Source organism: Dromaius novaehollandiae, chromosome 3 (assembly GCF_036370855.1).
Source record: "Dromaius novaehollandiae isolate bDroNov1 chromosome 3, bDroNov1.hap1, whole genome shotgun sequence".
NCBI classification, from domain to species: Eukaryota; Metazoa; Chordata; class Aves; order Casuariiformes; family Dromaiidae; genus Dromaius; species Dromaius novaehollandiae.
The window spans coordinates 124,499,450-124,527,110 of NC_088100.1; the positions used below are offsets into that span (position 1 = coordinate 124,499,450).

At 43.2% G+C, this 27,661-nt stretch overlaps 1 long non-coding RNA gene across 1 annotated transcript; it reads left to right on the forward strand.

Annotated features, from left to right (window-relative positions):
• Positions 1–7,762: 7,762 nt before the first annotated feature.
• Positions 7,763–21,436, forward strand: LOC112982698 (uncharacterized). Its single transcript, XR_003259038.2, has 7 exons — positions 7,763–7,833; positions 8,288–8,458; positions 8,545–8,714; positions 8,821–9,011; positions 9,552–9,688; positions 10,662–11,146; positions 21,266–21,436. It is a non-coding gene; the product is annotated as an uncharacterized LOC112982698 (long non-coding RNA).
• The last annotated feature ends 6,225 nt before the right edge of the window (positions 21,437–27,661 follow it).

The following is a 27,661-nucleotide window of genomic DNA, read 5'->3' on the forward strand; positions in this document are numbered from 1 at the left end:
TGATCCATAGTCTCCAGTGCCTGTTCAGGTGACATCATGGGGTGAACTCTAAGGTTTGAAATCTATAAAGAACCCATGAAGAAGATGCTAAAATGATCTCTTCAAGCAGGGAAAATTGCTGAAGGCTCTAAAATGGTTTAACAAACCACTTTGTTAAGTAGAACTGTTTGAACAAAAGGGCTTTTGCACATCCTGCATTTCCACCTAGAGCTCCTGCAACATGTTCATTTTATAAACCAGCTGGCTTTCGCTGCACTGCGGCACCAGAGGCAAAGGGATTCCAGCCTCCCTAACAAATTCCCACTGCAGGAAATATGCCTCTCCGTTTGGTCACTCTTTCCCCTGGTACTTTAGTATCAAGTGGGACACAGACCTCACCTCAAAATTTTTTATTTTCAGGGCAGTAGCCAGGCCTTCTTATTGCAAGATGTGTGCTTGAAATCTGTCTCCCTCCTCTCTTCATCAAACAGAGCTTGAATCAGATCTGACCTTTGCAGCCCCATGCAAGGGTTATGTAGTTGCTCCAACCTTTTCTGAGGAGCCTCCTTCTTGTCTGTTTGCTCCATGACCTGTCTGCCTTCTGCTCTGCCTGCGGACCTGCTGCAGACAAGTGTTTCAGCTGGACATTCATCCCCCTCCCGCGTACCACAGGCTGCTCATTGGCAGCTCTCTAAACTTGGCCCTCTTGGTTCCCCCAGGGCCTGGACATCAGTGACCCTCCCTGCATCAATGGCTGTAGCTTCCTCCTCTACATCGATTAGTCCTGCATCGGTACCATTACCTCTTGCAATGCTCCGTGCAGCTTTGCATTACTGACTTCCTCTAAATCACTTCTCCTGATACTTGTCCCAGCATCGTCTCTAACTCAGGGTGAAATCACAGTGCTGTTACAGCTCCAGGCGAAGTTACAGCTCACTGTCTCCCCCCTTCCCTCTGCTTCCAGCAATGAGCACCAGCCACGCTGCTCATCTGGCCATACAGTAAGCCGATAAAACTCGCTAGCCCGGCAGAAAACATATACATGTCCGCTTTTCCAGGCTACATTTCTGCTGGGTTAGGGAGCTGCATTGACTCACCATATGGGTAGATTACTGCTGCAGCTGACGCAAGGGAGGGAGCAGGACTGAGTGGCCAGGAGAAGATGAGGAGGAGGGAGATGCATCGGTGGTGTTAAAGGAAAGCAGGCACGTCATTAGACCTCCTTAGACATGTTGTGTAGTTTTGCTCTTGGTCTCCAAAACCGAACTGCTCTTAATCTGTTTCTTGCTCTTTTTTTGACCACTGACAACTCTACCAGTCTGCTCAATGTTTTTCCCAGCTGGCTTTCAACTTTTCAACCTACCACGGAAATCCTATATCCTATACTAACTATTGTTATTTTCCTTATCTTCAGTACATATCTTACTGCTCATGCTTTCACCATCTGTTACCTGGGAACTGTAAGTGGAAAGGTGGGGAGCATCCATCCAGTCTCTCCAGGCTGTATGGCTTTTCTCTACTTTCCCTGTCCAGGTCTGCTTACCATGCTTTTACTGGTTAAGAGTCGGTTGCTTCATCTTTGTCTCCTCTCCTGACAATTTCCTCTCATTCTGTACATTTACCTGTACTTTTTATTAATAGTGGTAAGATGATGGTATCACCTTCAGTCATTCCAAGAAAAGTTTTTTTGCAAAAGAATAAAAACGTAAACCCTGCATGGTGCTCTGTGAATACTTGGTGACTGGTGTGTTGAGTATAGATTTTTCTTTCCTGAAGATCATTCAGTCCTTCCCTCTTTCTCTTGACAGTTTTGCCCTGGGCACTGTTATCTTTGCTGTCCCAAAGGAATATTTTTGAATCTGTTAGTCATATATGTATCAGCTGAGACCTCTGTCACCATTTTCCATCTGGCTGAGGGCTTAAAGATCACAGCATTGACTTGGCACTGAAAATAAATGGGCTTCCGAGATGGGTTGGAAGACTAGTGAGAAATGTTTATTTTTTACTCCTGCTAACTAGTCAGGAGGTCTATTCCATAGGAGCTAAGCTTCGTCCTCTGCACTGGATACAGTGAGTTATGGCGACTTAGCCTAGATATGAAGAGTACCTGGTAGAGAACATCATAGTTTTTAAACTGCCACCACCTGCAGAAGTGGAAGGCATCATTTTGTTACCAGCAACAGTTTCAGGAAGGTCTGAGCACTTCTCACCCTTGGCAAGTGTAAAGCAGGACTTCACCAGATTCCTTCAGGCCTGATTCTCTTCAGTCAAACAGGTCTTTCCTAGGTCCATTTGACTCCTTTAGGATAGACCTGATCACGCCTCAGGAGAAAAGTGAAAAAGCACATTGGTAGCAGTGGAGACCAGGGCGTCGTGTACCTTTTCCAAGAGATTTGTGTTTTATCGCTTCCTTTTCTGCTTGCTTCCTGTGGCTTTCCTGGGTCTGTTTCACACTTGCCTCGCCAAGTTATGTCTGTGCCTTAGTGGAAGGGTCTCCTCTGCTTAAACATTTCTCAGAGCCCTCCTTTACCACAAGCTTTTTCTCAATCCTCTGGCACATTCACACTGAGATCTGTCTCACTTGTATCCAAGGCTAAGCTGGAAAGACCTTACGTGTGTGTGTGTGTGTGTGTGTGTGTGCATGTGTGTGTATGGGCATTTCGTTGGGTAATCTATAGTTTTGTGCAGCAATCTTTTAAGCTGAACTGCCTACTTGTGGGATAAGAAGGAGTCTTAACTGAAGTAAACTGTGTGCTGAAGTTTGGCTTCAGGTGAACTAAGACTTTATGAAGACTCGCTTGGGAATTCAGGAGTGGCTGGGAGACCTATAATGAACCAGAGACTACACAAAAGGCGTTTATTTTAATAGTGCTGTGTATGTGAGCGAGAGGGAGAAGTCTGAAGTGTAGTCACATGGAACTAAAGCATAAGGGAAAGGAGGCAGAGGGAGAAGAAAATCGGGCTAGGTCAAACAGATTGCAATAAAGTGCAATAAAGAAAAGACCAGACAGAAGCATAAACCACGCTACCAGTCAAGTGTTTGTTTCAGTTTGAGTACGTCTGGTACTGGGGCAAGACTGAGGTGAGAAGGGGAAGAAAAGCAAATCAGTATTGTGAGCATAAAACTGTTTATCTATCTATTAAAGAGATTATTATTTTCTTCTCTTTTGTTGGAGGTTTCATTAAAGTCAGTGAGTGGGTTTTTCCCAAGAGTTTCTGCCTGGGTCTTTATACTAACAGTAAAACAGGCAACACGGTCCTGTGGCAAGAGAAGTGGAAGGTGTGACTGGAGGTGCCTAGAAAAACAAATCCAAGGACTGTGCCTCTTTATAAAAATCTAAATGTAGATGCAAGCTGATCTCGGGGAAACTCAGCCCTCCCAGCAGTGTTTCTCAGGACTGGGCTCTGGAAGAGCCGCAAAAACCGCTGCAGAGTTTGGGCTTCCCATTCCCAGGTCAGCCGGCTCCCGCTCGGGCCGGTCGTGATCCAGAGCTCCTATAGACAGCTTGCACAGCTCAGGCCCTCTCTCTACCCCGCCGTTTCCACAGATCCAAAACGGTAGTTTACAGCACCTACCTCATAAATGCGCTGTGCTAATCATTGCCTGTTATTTGTCAGACGTAGAAATAGAGGGTGGAGAAGTACTACGGGGCTGCGCCAAGGATGGCTGCAGATGACAGCATTGGCAGCGGGGGGTACTGCTGAGACCCCTTTACAAACAGCATTTAGATCTGTTTATTCAGCCTGCCCTCCTTGCAAATCTTGTATTTCCAAATGAATATTTTAAGGGCAGGGGATTGTGTAGATTGTTAGTGTAGCTTATTAGGTTTTAAAAATTCATGTTTTCTAAATTCTCAGTATTATTTTCCCTTTGCTTTAAAGAAAAAAAACACATGGAAAAAAATCTCTTTTCAGTAAGGGCTTAATTGTCTGTTTCATCTGGAAAGCCCTTTAAATTGAAACTCCTCTCTCCACAGTGCTACCTGAGCACTTCATGATTTTCTCCTTTTGAAGTGTCTATTGTACAGTTTGTCTCACTCGCAAGCTTTTAGCTGGAGCTGGACATCTGTGACCAGATTGAGGCATTTAAACTAAGTAGCCTGTTGTGGACTTGTCAGGCTCCAATATTCATTAAGGGCTGTGCAGATGCCAAACACTCCTGACCATCAGCATGAAACTAAGGGTAAGGCTCATCTCATGTCACTTCAGCCATCTAAAAGCTAAACTACTTCTTTAATCACTTTGACATTGCCAAAGGGAGATCTATCAAAGTGAAATCTATTCCACCTAACTCAGGCCTTTTTGGACAGGCTGAGGCTCCCTCTGGGTTTGCCCAGCCCACTCTCTTAATGGTGGACTAGGGCTGGATGCCTCACTTTTATACAGTTCAAGTGATGGGAGCTGAAATGCACGCCTTGTATCTTCAGATGGAGGTTCAGCTGTTGGAATATAGGACTGCATTGACTGACCTGGACTCGGATTTTGGGATGGAGGAGAAAACTGGCCATGCCGTCTGAACTGCTGGAGTGGCACTGCACACCACCACTGCAGCGGCTGAGGCCTGCTGCTCATGCAGTTGGTGCAGAAATGAGGGAGCAGGGAAAGCTGGGCTGTGCACGGAGCCCTGCCTGGCCTCCTGGCATGGGGGTATAGCATTAGCGCCCCTTTGAAAGGGAGGTGATGGTACTGCTGTTGCCTGAAACGGGAAGAAGGGGTACCAGCGTGGGCCTTCCGGCTGGTTGGGTGCCACGACTTCCCACTGACGGCCAGACTGCTCTCCATCCCCTCTTCCTACCCGGCACTTCTGCACAGCCCTCCTCCTCTGGGGCTCTCTGGTGTGCTCACTGTGTTCACGCTTGCATACTGATGGACATCTTAGCTGAACTTTCGCCAGTTAAATTAAATCTGCGGGGGGAAGACCCCGGTGATCCTCATGGCTATCACTCTTCTGCCTTCTCCAGCCTGTAGGTAAAGCAGTCACCCAGCTGGAGTTTCGCCTTACTAGTTCCGTTTTCCCAGAGTTTCACAGGAACTTCTTTCAGGAGACTTTCAGTGTCCAGATATTTAGCAACAGCAAGCAAAGTTCTTTGGGGTCCTACGTTTCAGGCATGTGTTGTTAAATGGAGAAGACTTTCCTGAGCACTCACAAGATTCAGCCCAGAGAAGCAAGTGTTTAAGGTGAGGAACAGTGTCTGGAAGAAAGTAGGAAGCCAAATGAATGCAGACAGTGCCAAAGTACCCAAAGTGAAGGTTAACCACACTTGCTCTGAATTTATAAACTCATTCAGAGCACTGTGTAATTGGAAGAAAAATCCTTCACGCTGAGACATCCGTGGGCTGACTCTGAGAGGGGCAGCAATTTCACCAGGCAATCATGTTTTTTAATGTACTTTAGTTTTTAAAACAAAAATTTTCGAACTCTAAAAAAAAAATAGAAGTTGCAACAAAAGCAGTGTCCTTTTATTTCTAAAACAACGATCTGCTGTAGGGGATGGTCTGCTTGGGTTGTAGCACTTTGATACTATACCAGCTAAAGCAAAGTGTTATGTTTAGCAAAGGATGTTAACATCAGCTCACTGAATGTAAGCCTGCAAATCAGATCAAAGGACCTCATTAAATTTCCCATTATATCTTTCCAATGACCTTATCCCTGTGTTTTGGAGATGCCCGAACTAAAAGCAAAACTTTTTTTTTTAATTTATTTCCTGCAGAAAAAATATATATCCTGTGATAAATGATGTTTTACCTAGAAAATCTTGGAATTTGGTGTTCTGTTGCATTTCACCAACAAATGGGGAGCTTAAGGCAGAAAATGGTGTACACTTAGCAGGTTTATAGTATGGCAGGTAGGACTGGAGTGTAGCATTGTAAAGACAGACACCTGAATGTGGCGGAGTTTTGCAGTAGGGGCAATAATGACTGCGAGTGGTAAATCAATTAAATGACAGATAATTCCACTGCTCACCGAAAAAGAACTGCTGGGTTGCAGCTGCCGTAAGCCTGTGAAGGAGTAGATGCTGCTGAAACACCATGTTGTGCTGGCATACGGGGTACCAGAACTGGAAGATCAATTTAGGATGTAATATCCCTCTACTGTTATTATCAGTACTCAGATATGTTGCAGAAATACCCCTCACAGTAGCACTTAAAAACTGTCCAGAAGGCATAAAAAATGCTAAGCAGCTAGTGAAGGGGAGAAAATAACATGTGGCAGAGAAAGATGAAGGATATGTAGAAAAATATATTGAAGACACCGCCGATCAAAATGTAAAATATGACATTTTCCTATTTGTGATGCTACAAAGTGCGGTAGCTGCAGTAGTGACGGGACTGTAGAAGGGCTGTTTTTCCATTAAGGATAAATAATACGAGGGTAAAATTTTAAGTTTAGGGGATTTTCTGTAGCTGGAAGGCGAATTACTGCACGCCCTACTGCGAAAGAAGAGAGGTAAGCAATGCACTTTGCTGGGAGCGGGGACTGTGCGCGGCAAGGCTGCAAATGCATTAGCTCCCCGCGCCGTGCAAGCGAGGGCCAGCGGAGGTGCGGAAAGGGGGCCGCTGTCGGTGCGGAGATCTCCCCAGGAAGATCTCCGGCACTAGGTCGCTAGGTTTAGCCTGCGTCCCGGTGCGAGTAAGGCAGGTCTGTATGTGACTGACTGACCCTATTCTGGACATACCAAAGGCGGGAAGGTAAACATCCCAGTGTGCCGGATGCAGCGAAGGAAAATCCTGGAAATGCGCCGCACTCGCCTACGAAAACTGCCAGAGGCGGATTATTAGGTCTGAATTAAAATGCAGACGAGATTCATTAAATTGTTGACCCTGCCCCCTCCAAAAAAAGTCAGGTTGCCATCTTAAATTGACAGCATTAGAGACAAATTATGTGCGCTGATTAATAAGTGTGGGCTAAATTGCGGCTCTGAGAGCCGGGGGAGCGCTGCGGGAAGGGCTGCAGGGCTGGCGGGCGGCGGGGAGAGCCGGCCGGCCCAGGAACCCGAATGGGCAGGCAGGAAAAAAAGAAAAGCACTGGGAGAAATACTACTGTCCAGTTCATGGTTTCAGGAAAAAAAAGGAAAAAGCATACACATCAGTATGTGCACTCCTCGCAAGACGTAATTCTCTGAAAATACCACGGCTGGTACATAAATAGCAAAATGAATGTTATTAGCATGTTAATTTTACTAGCCCTTTACCCTATTGATTAGCCAAACAGAAGGAAACAGCATCTTTTCATGTTTTTTTTTTCCCCCTGCCTTTCAAGTAATTGGATTCAAATTCACATCTGTAGCTACTAAACCAATGTTTTCAACCTTTCTTCTACACCTCCCCACCCCCAACTGTTTAACCTCCCATCTCCAGCTCTGGCATAAATGTAAGCCTTTATTTGTGAATATTCCGATAAGCACTTTGCCTCCAACTATATTGTTCAAGTACCAGCATCATTGTTACAGCTGTAATTGTTACTATCAAGACACAGTTCTTTGTAATTAGAAAGTCAAGATGGTATTCAGCAGTATGGCAGCACAGATTCTCATTTGTTAGGCTATTAGAAAAAAATGTTTACAGAGAAAACAGTGTCATTGTTTAGTGCTCTTAATTGACCATCTGCCTGGTAAAGAAATGTCCAAAGAAGGATAAATAAGACTATAGTACACTTATTTATTTATTTTCTTTGTGCAATGAGTAAATTAGGAAAAGCAACAGCAGATCCAAACTAGACAAGACATTGCTAAATCAGGCTGCAAGTGAAATCATGTCATGAATACATTAACTTTTATTTCTTTCAGTGTCAAGACTCGTGTCTGCAGCATCTTCCTCAAAGTTTGTCGGGAAGAAAAAGGAGGCCAGATCTTGGTGGGCACTGCGGAGTTGACAGCATTCATCTTTTAACAAAGTCAAGCATATGCTGCTTTGAGTGCAGCATCTTTGCATGCTCAATGACGTGTTTAATGTCACCTTTCCCACTGTAAATCATCCCTGAGTAAATCCGCAAGGGAGAGTGGCACTAGGAATTAAGCAGGAGAGAAATAAAATTCATGACCATGTGGTTCTATCTCGGGGAATTTGGTGCGTATTGACAAGAGAGATTCACACCTGACGGGGCCGAGAACTAATTTGTAGTAGGGCTGTTTATCTTCTGCCTGAAAGGAATGCTTTTTCATATTTAATGCGCATTTTCGCGGTCTGTGTGTGTGTGTCTGTGGCTTAACATGGCTAAATGTACATCTGGTTTTGCTGCTTGGCAAAAATGTATTTTCAGATTTCGGGCTGATCCAAAATTCTGTTTTGTTTCTATGAAAAAATAAAGGAGGAGCAGGGTGGTCTTCAGAAACTGGATTCAGAGTTGTCTTTGCACAAGTCCTTAGATATGGAGCATTTGATCTGTTCTTCCAACATGTTTACAGTTTTGAAATGAGAGGAAAAAACACACACAAAAAAAAAGGAAGAAAAAGAAGTGTTATCAAGCTAAACCAATATGGTAAATGACCGAACTGATCTTTTGTACTATTTGTCAACATTCCAGGTGGAAATAATCCACTGCATTTATATGTTGATTTATTACAGTGGGGAGTAAAAAAACGGGGAGAAGCAAAAGCAAGAAAGAGGAAGGAACTGAGAAAGTGAAAATTACGTTTAAAAGTAATAATCTCCCAACACATGACGCCTGGTGGGGAAAGTCAATGACTTTGCACGCTGAGGTGCATCTCTGTGTGCTGCGGATGGCAAAGCTGGATGTAAGTATTGAAACCTTTTTGTCTAGAACCTTTTTGTAAAGGGCAAGTAAGTAAACAAATGAGTGGGAGGGTTGGAGGAGGTGATTTTTTTTCTGCTTTACCACAGATATTTTGCTGACTGGCTCTGTCTCATCCCCCCTTCCTCCTCACCTGGCCATCCGGAAAAGGAGATGTTATCTGAGGTGTTATCTGAGAGGGACGGCACAGGCTTATTTTGTAGCACAGAGACCAAGAGAAATACAAGGTTTTCCTCTCTGGCTGATGAGCAGGGACCAAACGTACCCATTCTCTAGCAGGGTAAGTTCTACAGATATGTGGTCACCCCATAATGCCTCTTCGTAAGAGTGTACTAATTCCAGTTATTCCTAAATGATTTCATGGTCAGGTGAAGGCTAAGCAGATCCTTGTGAGAAAAAATATGCCTCATGCAGTAAGAGTCATGTTTTGACCATGCTTCTCCAGTTTTAAAGGCACTGGCCATGCCGGCAGCGGAGCTGCTCCTCGGTGGCCAGTGATGGTGTCCTCGCAGCATGACGACCACCTGCGCCGTCACGAAAATCAGCAGCGTGACAATAGTGATGACACTCTGGGCAGATAAAATTTCAGAACAGTAAAAAGCCAACAGTGTTTTACCCATCAGTTCCCACAATAGCAAATGCACTGCTGGCTCAGAGAGAATTTCCTTCCCATAAAATCACTCCTTGGTGGCTACCTTCTTCTCACGCCTTGTGCGCACCTTCTCTTGCCTATCTCTTCTCTGCCTACACCACCCTTTTTTCCGTCTCCCTGATTCCAGCACTAAATATTGACCCTAATTGTTTTTTCTTTCCTCCCCAGGTGCTCCCTCTCTCGTGCGCAGACTTTCTGAGTTGTGAGCAAGTACACCAAAGTCTTAGTTTTTCTACCTGAATGCTTATGAGAAGAAGTGATATCCAATGGAGTGTAGCTAGCATTTATCTTAAAAACACCAACAGGTAATAAATATATTGCCTCTCAATGTAAAAACTTATCCTTCCCTCTCCTTTCTGTAGGTCTTTCATTAGTGCCAACTGCTTTTTTTCCAAAGATCAATGACCCCCCCCTCCTTTTTATTAAAATTTTTCCTTCCAGTAAGGAATATAGTAACATCCATCAGCCAGTGCAGGAGGGTGAGAAGCACGGGGGGCTTTCAGGGTGCGGCACCTCTTCCCTGTGTTAGAGATGCTCAAATTTATGATGTCCAAGACATTTTTTTTACATCTCCCAGGCTGTGACTGGGAGACGTGGAAACTCGACTCTCTCAGCGGGCTGCTCCAGGAGTCCCTGCTCGCTTGTGCTGGTGAGCGGTGAGGGTGGTGTCCCCCCACGTGCTGCACAATGTCAGATTGCAGCCATTGCTAATGCAGTTTTGATAGCGGTGTAATAACGAGGTCTCAAAAGTGCCTTTAAAAAATGCATCTGTACCTGTTTCCCTGGCATCAAATGTACATGCCGGCACACGTATGTTCATGTATAATAGCCGGGGTTCATACGCAGAGCCTGTGTCTGCATTTCATGCATGCACTCTTTGGAGCGCTGAGCAGAATAAGTGGCTCAGAAAAATCTGATTGACACTGGTAGTTTTAAGCTCATGCATGTATAGCTACTTGTTCAATTTGTTTAGTCCAGTGGTCTCCTTTATTAGGAGCCTTAGGGTTTTCCTTTTGATTTGGCAGGATGATTATAATGAGAGCTCCTTAGCGCTACTACACCAGGGTATCTGCCCACTTGCTCTCAGCCTCTGCTGTATAGCTTGTGATTAATGTAAAACAGTCAGATGCCCTTCAGATCACTTGAATTTGGGGATTCTATTATAAACACAAAGAGCGTGCTGACCGCACAAAACCCTCAGTGGTACCAATTAAAGACAACGTCGTTCAGAGTTGGCACTTATCATGCCGCTGTTTTTTTTTTTCCCCTTCTTTTTAGAGAGAAATCTTTGCCATGATGGTGGTGGCCCCTCCACCGCTGCGCACCCATGCCATCAGGTGCGGCATCCCAGTGCAGTGAGGAAACACCTCTCTCTGCACTCCCGCTGCTCAGTGTCCGCACACCTCGGCCAGCCCTGGACTGGGGTTTGTGTCCCAGAGCGGCTCATGCCACCAGACTGGGATTGCCCAGACTGGACCCAGCAGAAGACCCTGTCGCAGGCCTCTCCCAGCGGCACGGTGGCTTGGTGCAAGAAAGGTCGAAACAGTCATCGGTGCAAGAGGAAGGCAAGCCGTCCTCGTGGGCTGGTGTGGAGAGCATCACGGGGACGGCTGGGTGCCAGCGGGAGCGGAGCGACAGAGAACGCAGTGGTGGCCCACTGGTCCTCCCTCTCTACCCCACCTCCAGACTGTGCGAGAACCAAGGATGATCAACAGCGTTCATTGAGCTGTGCTCCTGATACGGATCCTTGCATGAATTTCACGGTAAGACCCCAGCTTATAAACATTTTTTTTTTTAATTCCAGTCAGTATTCCAAATATTCCTTGAAAGTCACAAGTGAAGAGCTGGATTATTCACAAAATGTCTGGTGTTAAACCCTATTTACATGCAAAAGTTGCGCCAGCTTACCCTGAGGTTAAATCAGTGCAAACCCCTTCTGTGAGGACTCTTCTAAACTAATGAGAATGACCTCCCATAATTTCTTTAATTAAAGAACAACAACAACCCAAATCAAGATAAAACATGCTTCATATTAAATAAGGTCGGCCAAGCAAATGGGTTTGCATTGCTTAAAATACTGACTGCGCTTTCTACACTGACTGAATTACACTCGTCCTTTGGACACAGACCGAATCGCAGATCCTGACTCTGAGCATCACAGCTCATTGTTGTGTTGCTGGGGCAGGGAGCAGTGCGCAGCGCTGGGGCTTGCACCTGCACAGCCAAAGTCCACAGCAGTTTGGTCTTTGTCTTCAAGGTGGCCAAGGTGTCTCCCCAAAGTACACGTCTGGCTTCAAATCACATGTTTCAGTATCTCTCAGACTCATTCATATTAAGATTCTGGATCAAGATGAAACTCCTTTTCATGAAAGTTACTTTTCCCTCCAATGTTTATCAGAAAAGAATAAAACTGCACCATACAAGAGCAAAGAGAAAAATCCCTGCCTTATTTCTCAAATTTTACTTTCCAGAGACAGATTTTTCCTTGCATAAGGCTGTTCATAAATCTGAGGTCTCGTAACTTTTATCTATTTGCCCTCTATCTACACAATATAATCCAGTTGTGCTTCTTACATAATGGACTATAAGGAATTGAGAAACCCTAGCATAAGAAAAGAAAAACCCCAAACAATACAGGTTTCTCATTTCTGTGCTCATTTCTGAAAAAAAAATGACCTTTAAAAGCTGCTTAGATGACACTTTCGGTTGTGAAGGCAATGGCTGTGCTCCTTCCTCACACTGCTGATGCAGGAAATCGTGGAGGACAGCAGCAGTGCTGTTTGCGATCCAACAACAGCAATCTCATCACAAATCTTGTGACCATCTGAGAAGATCATCTAGTTTATCTCAAAATATTCCCTTCTAATCCAGCTGGTTGCTAAGTCTGTCCTGAGATGACTATTCAGCTACTTTGCCCTGACCTAACTCCTGAGCTTGTTCAAGGCACCTGCTGGTGCAGGGGCTCGGTTCCCCCCGTGCGACACCCCCTTCGAAGGGGCTCCGTGCCCAGGGAAGTCAACCTGGAAAATTGTCCCATGACACTATGGGACTCCACCATTGCTTGCTGCATCTGCATCTTGCTGTAGGGCGAGAATGTTGTAAACGCCATCACTGATTAATCCCATCAGAAAATGTGGGCAAAACAGAAATACGATTTTCTTCTCAGTCAATATTATGGAGCTCTCCACCAATCTTCTAATGTTTAAGGTTTTATTTATGGCTGAAAAGATACCAGGGTCCCAGTATATTATAGCCATTCATGTATAGACCTGTAAATGAACCCAAATACAATCGTAATATTTTGTTGCCTGCTACACGTAGAATATATACTCAGCTTGCTAGTATATAAATTAAAGATAAACTGCATTTAATCCCATTAAGCATTAAAACGCAAGCAAACAAATTGACTAACAAAATATAGCAGGATGGCAGAAAAAGAAAATAAGCTCAGAAAATAATTGGTTCTAAGGAAGTTAATGAAAGTTTGTAGTATGCTTTTTATATGAATAGAGTTCAAAAGAGATTATTTTTTTGAAGTGTTACTCACAAATCTCCCATCTGCACAATAGATCTTTTGTTAACTGTACCTGCACATTTATTGTGTATGACAGCCTAATAAAATGAAGTCATTTTAATAAACATTGTATCAGAATATCCTATCTTCTATGTGGCAATGTGAATTTCCACTACTGAAGGAAACATTTAACATTCTCACCATTTTAATACTTTTAATAAATATTTGCAATTCCTGTGATAAGGCATAATGGCAAAAAAAATGCATTGCCTCCAAAATTTATGTGACTGCTGGCAGGTGGCCATTTTCCAATTTTCTGTCTCACTAATATACGTTTATTATGTATTTCTAAGGGTCTTTTTTTCAGTATTTGGCTTGCCATAAAATTGCTATTTCTTTTACAAGACAAAGCAATCGTGACAAAGAAATTCCAACTGGACCTAAAAGCGACAAATGGACATCTGCTGGCCAGTCGCAGAAGAAAAGCATTTGCCTGATGCTGTTCTCAGTTTGATCCCTTCCCATCAGCTGAAGCCACAATACATTTGGATCAGATACTCATATTCCAAACTGATAACAAGAATCAGTTCTCACTTAGTAATATTTTCTGAAGTGTGACATTGCATTGCATCATGTTCCGCATGACATGACATGAAATAACATAACAGTACATGATGGGTTATGACATAGGGAAGCAAGATGCAAGTTAACATTATGCATTACATTTTTTTTTTTCTAAATTGTTGGATCAGTGTGTATGAAGAGCTGCAAGTGGGCTCTTCTCCATTAGCTTTGTGCAACAGCCATCATTGTGGTATCTGAGCATCCACCAGCAGATAATTAAACCTCTATTGCCAGCTGAAATCCTTGAATCTTTCAATAAGCACATATCGTTCTCTATGCTTAAGTAGTAGTATTCATTTGAAGAGGCAAGGGAACAGTGACTCTCTAAGTATGAAGCATAAACAGGCAGGCAATAAGAAGAGGTAAAACTACTAAGATGGCATATCCTCTAAATCGAATGAAACAACAGATTTTTTAAAACTCTTTATTGCATTCATAACAAAACAGGGGATATCCTATATCACAATGCCTGTGCTTCTTGAAGATCCTTTCTGGTAGCGAATGATGTTCAGAGAGCACGATTTGTAACGAGGGAGATGATTTACGATGACCAAGATAGAAGGGCACTGAATAAATACCTGCAGCTCTCAAGAAGTGAAACATGGTGGTGCAATAGAAAGAAGAAAATGTCTCAGATAAGCAGAGGAACAGGACCTCCCTACCGAAGGTGACTGCAGATTCAAAAGCTTTTTCCTTTGGTCTTTCAAAACCATGAAGCAACAGGATAATCCAAATTAATGAAATACTGCAATGGAAATGAAAAGATTGTATGTGCCTAAGCAGGAAGTAGGGTTACGTATTCACGTTATTAGTGTTTTGAACATGTTCTCTCCCCCCATTCTCCCCCCATTAAAGGTTTTCTGTTTGTGGTGCATGCTAAAAAATACGGATATTATGAAGAAGTAATTGCACAAAATAACGATGCATTGTAAGTGACCTATGGTCAAATTTTCAGAAGTGTTGAGCAACTGCTGTTTCCAACAACTTGGGTAAGAAAATACGTACAGTGCCCTGGCAATGGAAGGGTACTGTTTCAGGGCTTGCTAACTAAAGCTCAGTTGTTATCTTCGTGTGCTGGATATCATTCTCTGATAAGAGGCAACACAGCTTATTGACGATGTGAGTGAAATGAGCAGAAAAGAAGGACTGATGGATGACCAGTAATGAATTAGGAGTTAAAAGTACAGAGTGTTTTCCTTATATATAATATGTATTTATCAGCTGTCAAGCTGCATTCTGCTTGTCCTGGTCCTGTTCCAAGAATGCATTAGTATTACTGCAATTAGGGTGAGAAAAATGAGGTTTCTTCAACCTGTATTTCAACAGGACTTCAGGACCTCCACAGTGGGTGACAGGGCTTCTTGCCAAGATGTGCAAATATATGGACCATTATTAGGGCTGATTCCTGATGCTGATTTGTGCTCTTCCACTTTTGCATCTCTTATTTTTATTTGAGTAAACTAATTCCTGGAACAATAATTACAGGCTCCCTAGCAAAGAGACAAGACTTTCCTGTGTCCACGCTCACACTATCAGGAGGTACAGATTTGCTTCATCAGATATTGTTAAATTTGTTTGATAAGAACGTTTTGGCCGTTAAGAAGGGAGTGACAGAATTATGAATCGGTTTTGCATCTTCCACATAGAAAGGGACTTTGTGCACTTTGTAACATCATGGAGTGCAGTCCAGCATAGCTGCTCTTGAGTCCTGAGCTACAGGACAGGTTTGAAGTGGAGAGCACCTCAGCTGGGAAGCAGTCTCTTGAGTCTTTCTGGGAAGTGTCTCTGTGTCGTCAGTGCCCCTGTTTTAAAAATAGGACCCATGTCGATCCGCTCCAGTTGGGCTCTTTCCCAGGTAAGCGCAGAGATGTCGGTGGCAGGTATCAACAGGTTGGGTTTTCCGAACCTACAACAACTCAGTGCAGTTTGGGGCAAGCTAGCTAGGTTAGGGCATACAAATCAGGACCATTTGCTTTGATGAAAGCAAGGCACTGCCGCTCTGGCCAAAAACTCAGATTTTCACTGTCATGCCCGACAGAGTATGCTTGCTCAGGAAAAGTTACAATTCATGTTAGATTACTGGTTGGCATTTGACTGTGATTCATAGAGCAATACAGGCTACGGAGGGGCTAGTTAGGAAAAATGCATTGAGCAGCACATAATAGCTGCTAGGGCACACAGTCAGTGTTTAAGTTAATCCACTGCCATCTTTCTTTATCTTTATCAGACACCGCATTCACGTTTTCACAAAAGCAGCAAAATGACTTTTCATTATGCAGGCTACTGCTGCTTCTTAGCCTGGGATGTTTTAAAAGTCCAGACCTTTTGGGGATGGGGAGAAGAAGTCTTTGTCTTTCCCTGGACCAAAAAAAGACGAGGCTACAGACTGTCAGTTGAGAAACAGGACTGGCTACAGTACCAGATGTTAAATATCAACTTTCCCCTTAATTTGCTGGGGAATCGTGGGCAAGTTGCTCCACTGGCTGCACTTTGTGTTTCCCTTTCCTTCACCTATGCTGGCCCCTGTTCAAGAAAGAATCACTATTTGGATAAGTGCTTCCTGGACTTAATGTGGGTGTTTCACCGCTTTCCTCAACCCGTTCTGGTGATATCAGAGCATTTGGTATGTAGAAGAGCAGAGGTCCAGTTTTCACCAATGATCGTGGTCTTATGCTAGCACTTAAACAGCAGGTCGGAAGTGATCTCATAGACATTTTCTCTTGAATTTCTTTAAATTAAAAATGTATTTCATCTAATTCTTTTTCACAAAAAGCTTCTGTCTCTTTTGAAAATAATTCAGCTGAAAACAATGAGCAATTGGGCCAAACTTTTCAATTTTCTATCATAATCCCTTAGCTGGCAGCAAAAATTTTGGAAGTCTTGGGTTTCTGTAAAAAAATTCAAAATTTCCTTGGGGAGAGGGGAAGGACATTATTTCTTTAAGCCATACTAATTAGAGGTTCAGTAGAAAAATCGTAATGCTTTATCTTTGTTCTCCTGAACTGTGCAATGGATAAAATTCAAATATTAGGGCGAATAAATGAAGGTCCCTTCTAACCCCTCCTCCAACCACTGACGTCAGTGGCAAAGCACAGGCCAGAAATTCCCTCTTTAATTCTATGTTATTAAATGGCAAATTTTCACCTATACTTTTTTTTGCCTAATTATTTTTTTCTTCCTTTCTGAATTTATGGACATGCTGTCTTTTAAAAACTGCTTTGTGGACTTGCTTTCATGTAATATTTTGTTGTGACTAATCCTTCCTGGACTAGAGAACTGTCTGTGCTTTGTTTCCATTTATTTTATTAAGTGGAGGGTACATCATTAAGGGTTTTTTGTATTTTCTTTGTTCAATGCAAGTTGATAAGAACCATATATTTGAAGAAATGCAGATTTGGATAAAAAAAGGTTTAAGATTTCCTGTCCCCTCATGACTAGCCTGCGCTTACATGAAATGAAGAATTGGTGAGAGGATCCAAATTGGTGATACAATTGTTTCCTTATGGGTAGGCTAACTATATCAGTGGCTTGGATCTTAGCTTCTTTTGATAATGATCCTCTTGTGAGAAGAATTCACATGTACATATTTCTTACCCTTGTGCATACGTTCTGCTTCCTTAGCTGTGCATTATCGTCCAACTCTGCTGAGTCAGTCGTCAAAGTACAATAATTCACCATGAGATTTTTTTTTTTTTTTTGGTGCACTAGCTTTGGAATCAAGATGCTTTCTGAAAGGGAGCGCACTGTCTGCAGGTTTTAATCTCACAGTGCAGTGCTTGCCTGGCATGTGAATGGCAGGTAGGTGACTGATAGAAAAAAAAGGAGAGATTGTAAAAAAAAAAACCCCAACCAACCAATGAACCAACCCTTTGCACAAATAGTGCACTTGAATAGTGAACCTAGCCATCATGCAGAGATTTAAACTTGTGATGACACTGTGTCATAGCACCTCGACCCTTTTTTATCTAAACCAGTGGGTGATGCTGATTTCATCCATGTCAATGAGTCTGGGTCCATTAACAGTAGATTTCTAGGAAGTAAGTTTTCATTTCAAAGGGTGGACATAGGAAAAAAAAAAGCAAACAGGCAAGCAAACAAAAAGCCCTGACAACATGAATAACTGTGGATATTTCTCCATGAAATATCTTAGGCTCATATATTTTATTAATTATTTAAAGTGATATCTTGTAGGAATAGCCAGCAGCAGATGAATGCAAACAACCAAATTCTTCCACTGCTTCTTACACAGCCCGGTAGTCTTCCTAACAGATACCACTTGTGCAGTATCACCATTTCTCTTAGGATAATCAGTATATGTTGGTAATAATGCATAGTAACATAGAATTAAAAATTAATAGTAAAATGATTAAATTATTCTCTTCTAGCAGGGAAAAAAAACCCAAAAACACTCAGAGCAAAGCCCTTTAAAGCATTTTGGCTGTTTTCCGATGTGGCTAGTTTATACTCCACCTAGTACTACTCCCGCAAAGCAGACGACCTGCTGTTAGCCGTGAGTTGCTACCGGCCTGCGGAGGAAGCAGGTAGGATGGCGGGAGCGCTCTGGGCAGCTCCCATTTCCACCAGGCTCTGCTGGTGGTATGAGGCTAGGAAAACCTGCTCAAATGGCCACGGCACAGCGAGTGATTCTTTTATATTATCGGAATAATCCGTGACATTCAAAACGGAGAGACAATGCATTGGGAAGTCTAGAGGGAGTGGATTTGCTTTCCTCAACATTAAAACAAAGGCTTTGCAATGTTACACATATTATTCTGATCACAAAAGTATCTTGCATTAGGGCTTTCAGCATGAGATAATTGACCTTGACATTGCTTTCAGCTAAGGGCACATAACCCTTATCGCAGTGACTTATCTTGAAGAAAAGCGTGCAACTGCAAAGAATATTTACTTACTATCTTCTCTCTTTTTTATTCTTGAAAACTGTGCACTGCAAGGACAAGTAGGCAGAAGTGTGGTGAGGGAGGGAAGGTATTTTATGTGGATGAACACATGAAGAGGTGATTATGTATTGCTAAAAGTCTAATCCTTGGATAAACTACAGTTTGCTATTAATTCTTTGGACTTGCTTAGCTGCTACTTAACATTTCCATGACTTAACAATTATATTCTTGAGCTAAGAGTAACTTTTCAACAAAATGTGTAGGGATTAGAAACATTGATAATTATATTAATTAATATTAATGGGAGTGACAATATTTGTAGTCATATGACAAACATGAGGAAAGCAGGGCTTTAATTTTATCAATTAATTCTCTTTCTAATTGCTTTCACTATTCAATTGTCAGAATGTGTTTTACTTGCAACAAGGAATGTGTTAAACAGGAGAAACAGACAGAAATTAGGGGGAAAGAGAGATGTATATTTGTATATGGTATCGTATATTATCCAGCAATGTATTTAGCCACATGTGTGGCCTTTGGGTTTTCTCCTACATGCCTATTTATTATAAATGCCAATCATCTGGAGCAATAGGGTCAGTTTCAGTTGCGATGGGTTAGTAGGTAGAGAAGCAGTCAAAAGCAGAAAATGCCATTTTTTGAAAAGTTCTCCAAATTATCAGCTATCCTTCTCCCCCCACTTTCCCATACATAATTGCATAGGACAGTGGGACAAGCAGACCTGGAAAAGACAGCGCAGGCTGTCTGTCTGTACCCACTGCTTAGGTTTGTGTAATACATCTGACGGGTTAAAAGCTGTCTCTGGAGGAAGTCGGAGAGCTGCAGCCCATCGGCCTTGATCCTCCGCCACCGCGCGCTGCTCCGCAGGCTTGGCACAGCCTCGAACCCACCACAGCCCTGGCTTTTCTGAACCTACAACAGCTCAGTGCAGTTTGGGGCAAGCTCAGCCACGTTAGGGCATAAAAATCAGGACCATTTGCTTTGATGTGGGCACACAGATCTGGAAGCGCGTGCAAAACCCCAGCCGTGAGGGCACAGGGTGGAGGCCTCCCTTGGAAACATCAGACCCACAAAATCTTCTGTGTGAAAAGCTTCATGTCCCCAAAACCACTCTCCTCAGTGAGGTTTCAGCATGGAAAGGGAATTTTATGCCTTGAAGTTTCCCTCTGTGTAGAGCCTTCACCACATAACAATCCAAGAGGCCAATAAAACAAATAATGACTACCTCCTGGGGCAGCAGCAGTAAAAAAAAAATGTCCCTAACTAAAAACTGTGCTTTTGATAGCTCCACAGGCAAAACATCAACAACCTCGCAACTGCTGATCTGCTTGTGCAGTGTTTTACACTTGTGGCCCTCTGAGCCGGTGCCTGGATACTGTATGTGATGTTGCAGTTTCTGCTTTCCCTCTCAGCTCATCCTACCTCTGGTCCTTCTTAGAAATACACCCCTGCAAGACCCTCAAAAAATGTGTCACCAGACTTTGCACATACGGATGAAGGATGCTATCATCCAGTAAATGCTGGTTTAGTTGCCTTTTGACTCCTGTAGTGAACCTGTGAAAATTTGCCATCCATTCACCTTGGCTGTTGGGATAATGGGCACCAGTGCAGGAGGGGAAGTGGCCTGGAGATGTGGCCACCAGCACCTCAGAGAATCTGGGACCGACCGCTGGCTCTTGACAACTAGGACGAGGGAGTCCTAGGGAGTCCCTTGAATTTTCTGATTCTTTTTGGCTCAGTACGTCCCTGTCCCACTTCCTTTCTTTTCTTCATCACGTGGTGGTCCCTCTTTCCCAGCCACTGGCTGGTGATGGAGGAAAAAGACAGCGAGGAGGCCGTTGACACTTTTCTACTCGTTGTGTTACGTCTGTCCCAATCTGCCTGCCTTCTCAGGTCGTGTGCTCCTTTAGCTCATTAGCAATCGTGACTAACTGTTATATGGGAAAAACCAGGCACACGGGTATTATCTTTTCCCCAGTCCATACCCACAAGGAGCACAAACTCGGTAACTCCACATAGAGAATATTATGCTGAGCTAAACTGTTGCAGGGACGTCATTCAGGAAATTCAGATTTTTTAAGATAGTTGTGTTGCATTTGCAACATGAGAGCTATGCATATTTTTGGGATAAAACTGGGGAGCGTAATTTCATCTGGCTGTGCTAGCCGTATCTTCAAAAGTATCTTCCTTCAGGCCAGATTCTGATATTTTGCTCTGGTGTCAGCATTGCTTCTTCTCCAGCTCCCCATTAAGTAACAGAGATCAGACCCAGTCCTTTTGTGTTTGTTTCCACTAAACTGGAATGGAACAGTGAGCCTTTGCTTTTTCCCATCAGGAAACCTGGATTTAACTTATCGAACGCACCAGAATTGCTTAATGAGAGCTCAGTGAATATTACTAAAAGTTTGGACGTGACTCAGGCTACAATGGATGAGAAGTTTGAAAGCTTTGGTTCAAGATTACAGGAGGCTGTGAGAAAATATGGTATCCAGCAGCTAGCATATAGTGCAGATATTTCACTATCCAGGGATCTCTAATTACTAATAATGTACAGGAACAGTATGATATGTCCTTACAATTGCAGAATCCTTTTCAAAGATAATCTTTAATAGTTTATTTGACAACCTGTAAAATTATAGAAAATTATTAGTCTTGGGAATTACAACAATCCCCATAGTACAGTCAAACAATAAAATTATAATTACCTGTGGGTAATTGAAATTTAACTGTTTTTTTATTGTATATTACACATCAATAGCAACATAAGTTCAAGAGTGTCCCTCCCCCTACCCCCCCCCAACCCCTTCTTTTTCTTTTCCTTGCAGAAGCGGGGAAAATGGACAACCCTGCTGGTAGCTTGTGAGCCCTTGTCACAGAACTGAGCTTGAACAATTTCGATTAAAGCTGTATGTTCGAGACTGTCATTAGACCTGCATTAAATTACATATCTGGAATGTTAAAAATAAAGAGTACTGAAGCTTATTCACAGCTGCCTGTGGTAAAGTATGCAGTCAAGGTTTTGATTATCTTTAAAGTTCTTATTTTTCTCTTTTCTAAAACTTGTTGTTTCGCCAAACAAATATCTAGCACTTTTAAGAACAATATGAGCACATGGGCAGAGCTGCTTAAGATGCCTAATGCATTAGCCTGTTTCCAATTCTGCGCTCCAGAGAATTGTTTAGTGCTAACAATGATAATTTATCAATTACACAGGGGGGGAGTGAAGCTCTTTCTTAGCCTCTTGTCTGGGCTCCAGAACTACCTATTGCAAGGCCCAAAGGCAAAGACCGCTTCTAGAGGCATCGTTTAACGTTAGAGTATTTTTGGCCAAGTAGTGTATGGTCCTCTCCTAGTGAGTCTCATGGAGGCTGCTTGGTGCTCAGCACCATGGCACGTCAAGCCTTCCATGTTTTTATTTTTTGTAAACCAGGAAAATGATGACCTTTTTTTTTTTTAACTGAACCATGGCTCTTGATAACGGAGAATTTAAGGCACAACTGTCCACCGGCTGTCTTCTCTGCAGCCTGCTCTTCTTGCCTAGCTGGTGAGACCTGTCCTGCCTTGCCAGGTCTCTTGTGATGGCACTGGAGATATTTAGAACAATCTTAAGGGCAAGAACAAGCTTCTTGGCTGCCAGTTTGGCCAGCCTAAAGCCTAAGATGCATTGCATTTGACACTGAGTTCTCTATACAAACAGATTCTCCATATGACTTCATTATATAGTACTAAGATGTACTATAACAGTGGCAATGTTTGCTTCTATGTAAGGATAGGGCTAGCTATTTTTATTTGATTCTGTAAAGTGCTTTGCGATAACTATGTGACTGTAACTGTACCAGTGAAACTATTTCTGTTTTATTAAGGGTTTCAGTTAAGTTGTTTAATACACAGACTTTATCGTGAGAGAGGCATCACAAAGACTGAGTACAACATAATGGCAAGCCAGGTATTATTATGATTATTATTGCTATTATTTATATATAATCATAGGAGTATTAACAGAAAACTAAGATGTGGAGTTCCTGGCCCCAGAAGAACTCACAATAATTGGTTTTTTGTTGGGAACCACCTACTAGCAAACCAGCTCTGTTTCATGGTCCAGTTAATGGTGCATACACTTCAGTCTGGGAATTGCTGGACCTGGTTCTGACTGGTGTTCCATTTCCAAGGATCAAAGGAGGCAGAAATTTCAGTTGTATCCATCATCATCTTCCTTATATATTTAGGTGCCTTTTATTCTTTCCACCACCATCTTTTCTCTGCTTGCTTTTGTGAAGGGTGGCCATGCAAGTCAGAGTTGTGAAGTGTGCGTGTATCTAGAGAGGTGGCTGTGAAGCTCTCCTGGACTGGTGGTATTTGAAGGCCTTGGCAAGGCACCTGGGGAGAGGGCTCTGATGGGCAGCTCAGAGGCAGAAATGATTCGTGGCAAATGGCTCTCCTGAAAGCCAGCAGGCCCCAGGCCTCTCATCATCACCACCCATGGGTGGACCCAAAGGAGGCAACACACAGCCTTACGTTACGGCCATGTATGGTGGGACTGGCCCAAAAGAGAGCAGCGTAACATCCCCAGGTTTTCCACAAGCCAGCTCTCATCCTTGCTCTCAGGACTTTTAATCCAGCCCCATGACTCCATCCCTACTCTATCAGCCCACCCTCAAAATGGGTAAGACTCCACTTGTACTCTTTTTATCATTGCCCCCAAACCATGCACTTGCCTTTGGCAGAACGATCCAGTGAACGGGGCTTGAAGCAGCGTGTCTTCATGTTTGAATAATGGCACCACATATTTGAGTAGCCTCTAGCACAGCCAGGCCCCTCAAAACGCGTTCCCGTGGGGCAAACTGCACTTCTTCGCCTTGTGAAAAATGACAGAAAACGTGAGCATAAGTCTCCCAAATAGCACAGCATTTAAAGACTTCTTGCTCAGTACGTTGTCCCCTCCAGACTCAGCAAGGCTGGGGTGAGCACCGGGGGCAAGGACATAATTTCTCGCAATCTGTGCTGAGACAGCAACACCACGGAGCTCTCCAGCCACCTCAGCTGCCCCTACCACAATGGTATTAATGCAATTGCTTCTGCTTCTTATGCAGCCCTCCTTGTTGTGGTGTCTGAGTGCTTTTGGGCAAGACATGGCTTTTTTCAAGTGTTACGATGTGCCTGGCTGGACCTGTGCCGCTCACTGCATTGCCTAGCCACGATTCATGGATTACACTGCCCAGGTGAGTACCTCATGCCAAACCACCTCTTTCTTCTCCACCTTTCCCCTGTCACTTACCTTCTGGCTGCACAGCGCTGAGTTTGCACTGAGCATATGGAAGTAACTACCCAGTGCTGAAATGCCAGCTTTTTCCTCACCCTTGGTCCTGAAGATTATTCAAAATATTCTTGATTGTCCTGCCCATCCGAGATTATTAAGTGTCTATCCCTCCTAAAGCTAAAAGTGGAACATTCATATTAGATTTAAACCAACTATAAATCTTTCAAAAGGAGAAACCCCAGGAGTGACAGTATCATCAAAGCAGCTAATGGTCTAAGCTGCAACAGAGGAAAGAGAGGGCTGGCCCCAGATCTGGGTCCTTATGCCAAATAGCCGTGACCCCTGTGAAACACAGCAAGGAGACTTAGCTGAGAGAGTTTTGTCCTCCTTTGTGCCATTTCCTGACTCTGGTCCCTGACCAACACCTAAATGCTACAAGAAAGTTTTTCTCACTCTGTGTCCCAGAGCCCTAGAAAGACGCTGCTCTCTGTCCTTATCTCGACCCTCGTTTTCTGGTAGATTCCAGCTGTTGAACACAACTGCGCTGAGAAAAGGAGCTAGAGTGCTATTGTCTGCTAGGATTTATATATATACACAGTATGCTAGGAAACTAAATCTTCCAACCACTAAAATGCACCATACAGTAAAATGAAGAGCAGGAGATAAATTCACTCACTGGGGCTAAATTTACCATTTCAGCTCCAGTGGAAATAGCTATTCTGACATCAGTGTCTTCCTCTGCCGGGATGAAGTGCAAGCTAAGGAGGAGCAACTGTCGCAGTGTCAGGATTAAAGCCAGCCAAAATTTTTCGTCTTGATAGACCCACTTTTTTAACATAGCGATCAGGAAAATATGCTAATGAAACAAGGTGAATAGGGCAACGAGGTTATTATTTGCTCCCACAAGTATAAAAGTCAAATGGACAGGCTGTGTTGAAAAAAAATAAAATGAAATAAAACAAAAAAAAGAAAGCCAAGCCATATGCTAACGGGAAAGTATTTTCCAGTGAAAACACAAGCCTTTGGGGGTAGCCATTGACACGGCATCTCTGCTCAAGACGGAGAGTCCAAGAGGGCCTAGAGGGAGCTCCTCACGGAAAGCACCATAAATGTTCCTCGGTTCGCTCTGGCCTGTAGGATGCTTGAACTCACAAAGGTTTAGGTAGTGAAGGCTGCAAGCCTCCAAAAAAGACTAGTTAGACTCTTTTGCTTTCTCATGGGTGAGGTTAGAAGGTTAATGAAAGAGTTAATCCCGTCCTGCACCATAGAAGGGAACAGCTCACCCCTGTGAGCCTGCAAAAGCCTTTGCAGAGTTTGTGTGTATGAGAGTGTTATTTCCTGGCATAACTGTCCCAATAAGATTGGGGTGTGAGGGCTGTTTTTCGGAAGAAGAGATCAGCCTCAAAGTGAATCAGCCAGAGTGGAAAATAAAAACATCTCTGTAAACTCTTTCTGAGAGTAGACCCTAATTCAAATATTTCTTTTTCTTTTTCTTTTCTTTTTTTTTCTTTTCTGGCAGAACCTAAAATTAAAACTTACCACAGAGCAATGGAGGCCAACCACAGAATTTCAGTCAAATGGATCTTATTGAATTATTTTTTTTTCTTTTAGTTAAGATGACCTAAACTTATGTATAAAGTAGTATTTTGAAAGAAAAAAAAAAAAAAGAAAAATGTCAAAAATGAAATGTGACTCAGCCATTCCTTAAAAAATCATAGCTAGCTTTTAAGCAGTATCTCGTATTCAAATAATGGAAAATGTGGCCACAGCTCTTTTCCACAGAGTCTTTAGCACAGTCAGCAGACAAACATGTTGCTCAATGACTCTGCTGTGCTCAGCAAAGCTTTTTAGAAGGGGCTTGTAGTTGTCCTGGTTTTGCTCCATCTGCCCATGAAGGTACGATGTGCGCTTGCATGATATTAGGCTGGGACAACGGCTCCTCGAAGAAGCTGTTTAATTACAGACTGATCCTTGCTGGTCCTCTTCTCATCCTTGTGCTAGTCATCCCCGACGAAGGCCTGGGGAAGGGTCGACCGCGGGCCACGTGGGCATGCCGCAGGTGGTGCAAGCGCTGCTTTATCGCCTTGGGCTGCACCAGCCGATGCCAGCTCCAGGCAGGTATCAGGAAAGCCGGTGTGTCCATTTTCTATCCAGCACTGGGGGGATGGTTTACTGCCCAGCATGGAAAATTACCTAAGGCCTTCTTAGTTTTTTCTGGAAATATATACTAAATCCGGGGTTGCTTTCATACCTGCATGACTTTGTGTCCTCCTGCACAGACCAGGAGCCATATTAAGAAACAGCGTAAATGTTCTAGTCGATATGGCTTGACAGAGAAATTGCACTGTAATTTCTTTTTCTTCTTCTTTTTTTTTTCCTTTTGCGCAGGGCTCCTGTGCTACTGGCTAACCATTTCCTATAAGGCATTGTGTTAAAGTTATATAGTGTATCATATTAAATTTTATAACAGTGCTTTGTGTTTTGAAAAGACTTGGGGGGGAAACAGCATCAATCAGGGACCACATTTGATAGACTTGGAAGGGGCCTCCTGGGTCATTTTGTCCAAGACCTCTATGAAACAGAAGGCTTCTGCAAAATACCTTACCCATAAATGTATCTAACCTTTCCTTAAAGACACTGAGTGATTGTGCCATAAATACCTCAAGCAGGTAAACTAGTCTGATTGACCTTACTATCAAAAAGTGTCTCCTAATACTGTATATAAGGTACAATTTTCCATTTTTTCAGCTTTAGCTAAGCAAGAAAAAAGGGCAAACACACAGTAATGGGCAACAATACAGACTGTGCAAACAGTTTTGCTTTCACTTTACTGCCACCATCTACCATAAATCTGGATGTACCACTGATACTTGGTTTCCCACTGTAGTGTGCGTGATCCTCGCAGCATCTATCTCACTTTGTCTCTGACTTTTGGAGAGCCAACATTACAAGATGTAGAAATAACAAAGACATATGATCAGCACTTTCCGATTCAGAAAGCCATTCAAAACCCTCTGCCACATAGTTAGAGTATTTATTTCTATTTTCCATTTATTAGAATTTGTGAGGTGTTTCTTGTCAGGACCATGGGGCTTTCTATGTCTCCGTCAGTGTGTCAAAGAATAATTTACATTCTCCTCCGACAACTGTGCATACTGAAAAATAAATACCTGGCAGTTTAGCTGATTGGTGCTGCAATAGTAATGCATTGTGTGCTGGTTATGGCCCCATACTGCTCTGCCTGCTTTCTTTCAGTGAGTATTAGCAGAAGTGTTGCTTTGTTTTCTGTACATGTGTTATTAAATCACAGACACAGTCATTTCCAAGAGCTTCCTGAGCAGTATATAAACTATCATTGGCTTTCTTTCTTTGCAAGCACCAAAAGACGGTGAGAGGCTCAAGGCCAGCTGCTCTCTCACTGCTAAATCTACTTCTGTCAAGTGTATGCTACTGTGGAAAGGGGTTGTCTCATCATGTCTCTCCCACCGGTCGGACCATCACCTAATTCCTTCTGGACAGTAGGAGAAGGTTAGCCGCCCTTCATTACCGCATTGCAGCTCCCAGGAGAAGAGCACAACTTGAAGAGCTGAATACGCAGAATGCTCTTGTGGGAGAGAGGCATCGCGATCTGGTGGAAAAGGTACAACCACCTTCCCACTGTACGTCAGATTTTATTGCTGTCACCAGCCTCTGCCAGAGCGTACAGCAGGACACCAAAATGAGACACAGAAGAGGTCCAGTAAGAGCTTGGAAAAAGGTTTGGGACAAATGTTATTTTAACTGATTCCCAGGAGACCCAGCTGCACAACCTTTCTTTAGTAGCAATCTCTTAAGATTGTTATTCACAACTTTAACCAGAGAAGTGTATTTCAAGCTAGCTGAGGAGGACTCTGGAGGAAGTGCTTCTTCGGAAGACCTGGGAAGGAAGGTCACACCTCTGAAATAGCCTGAGCTTGGGTTTAAT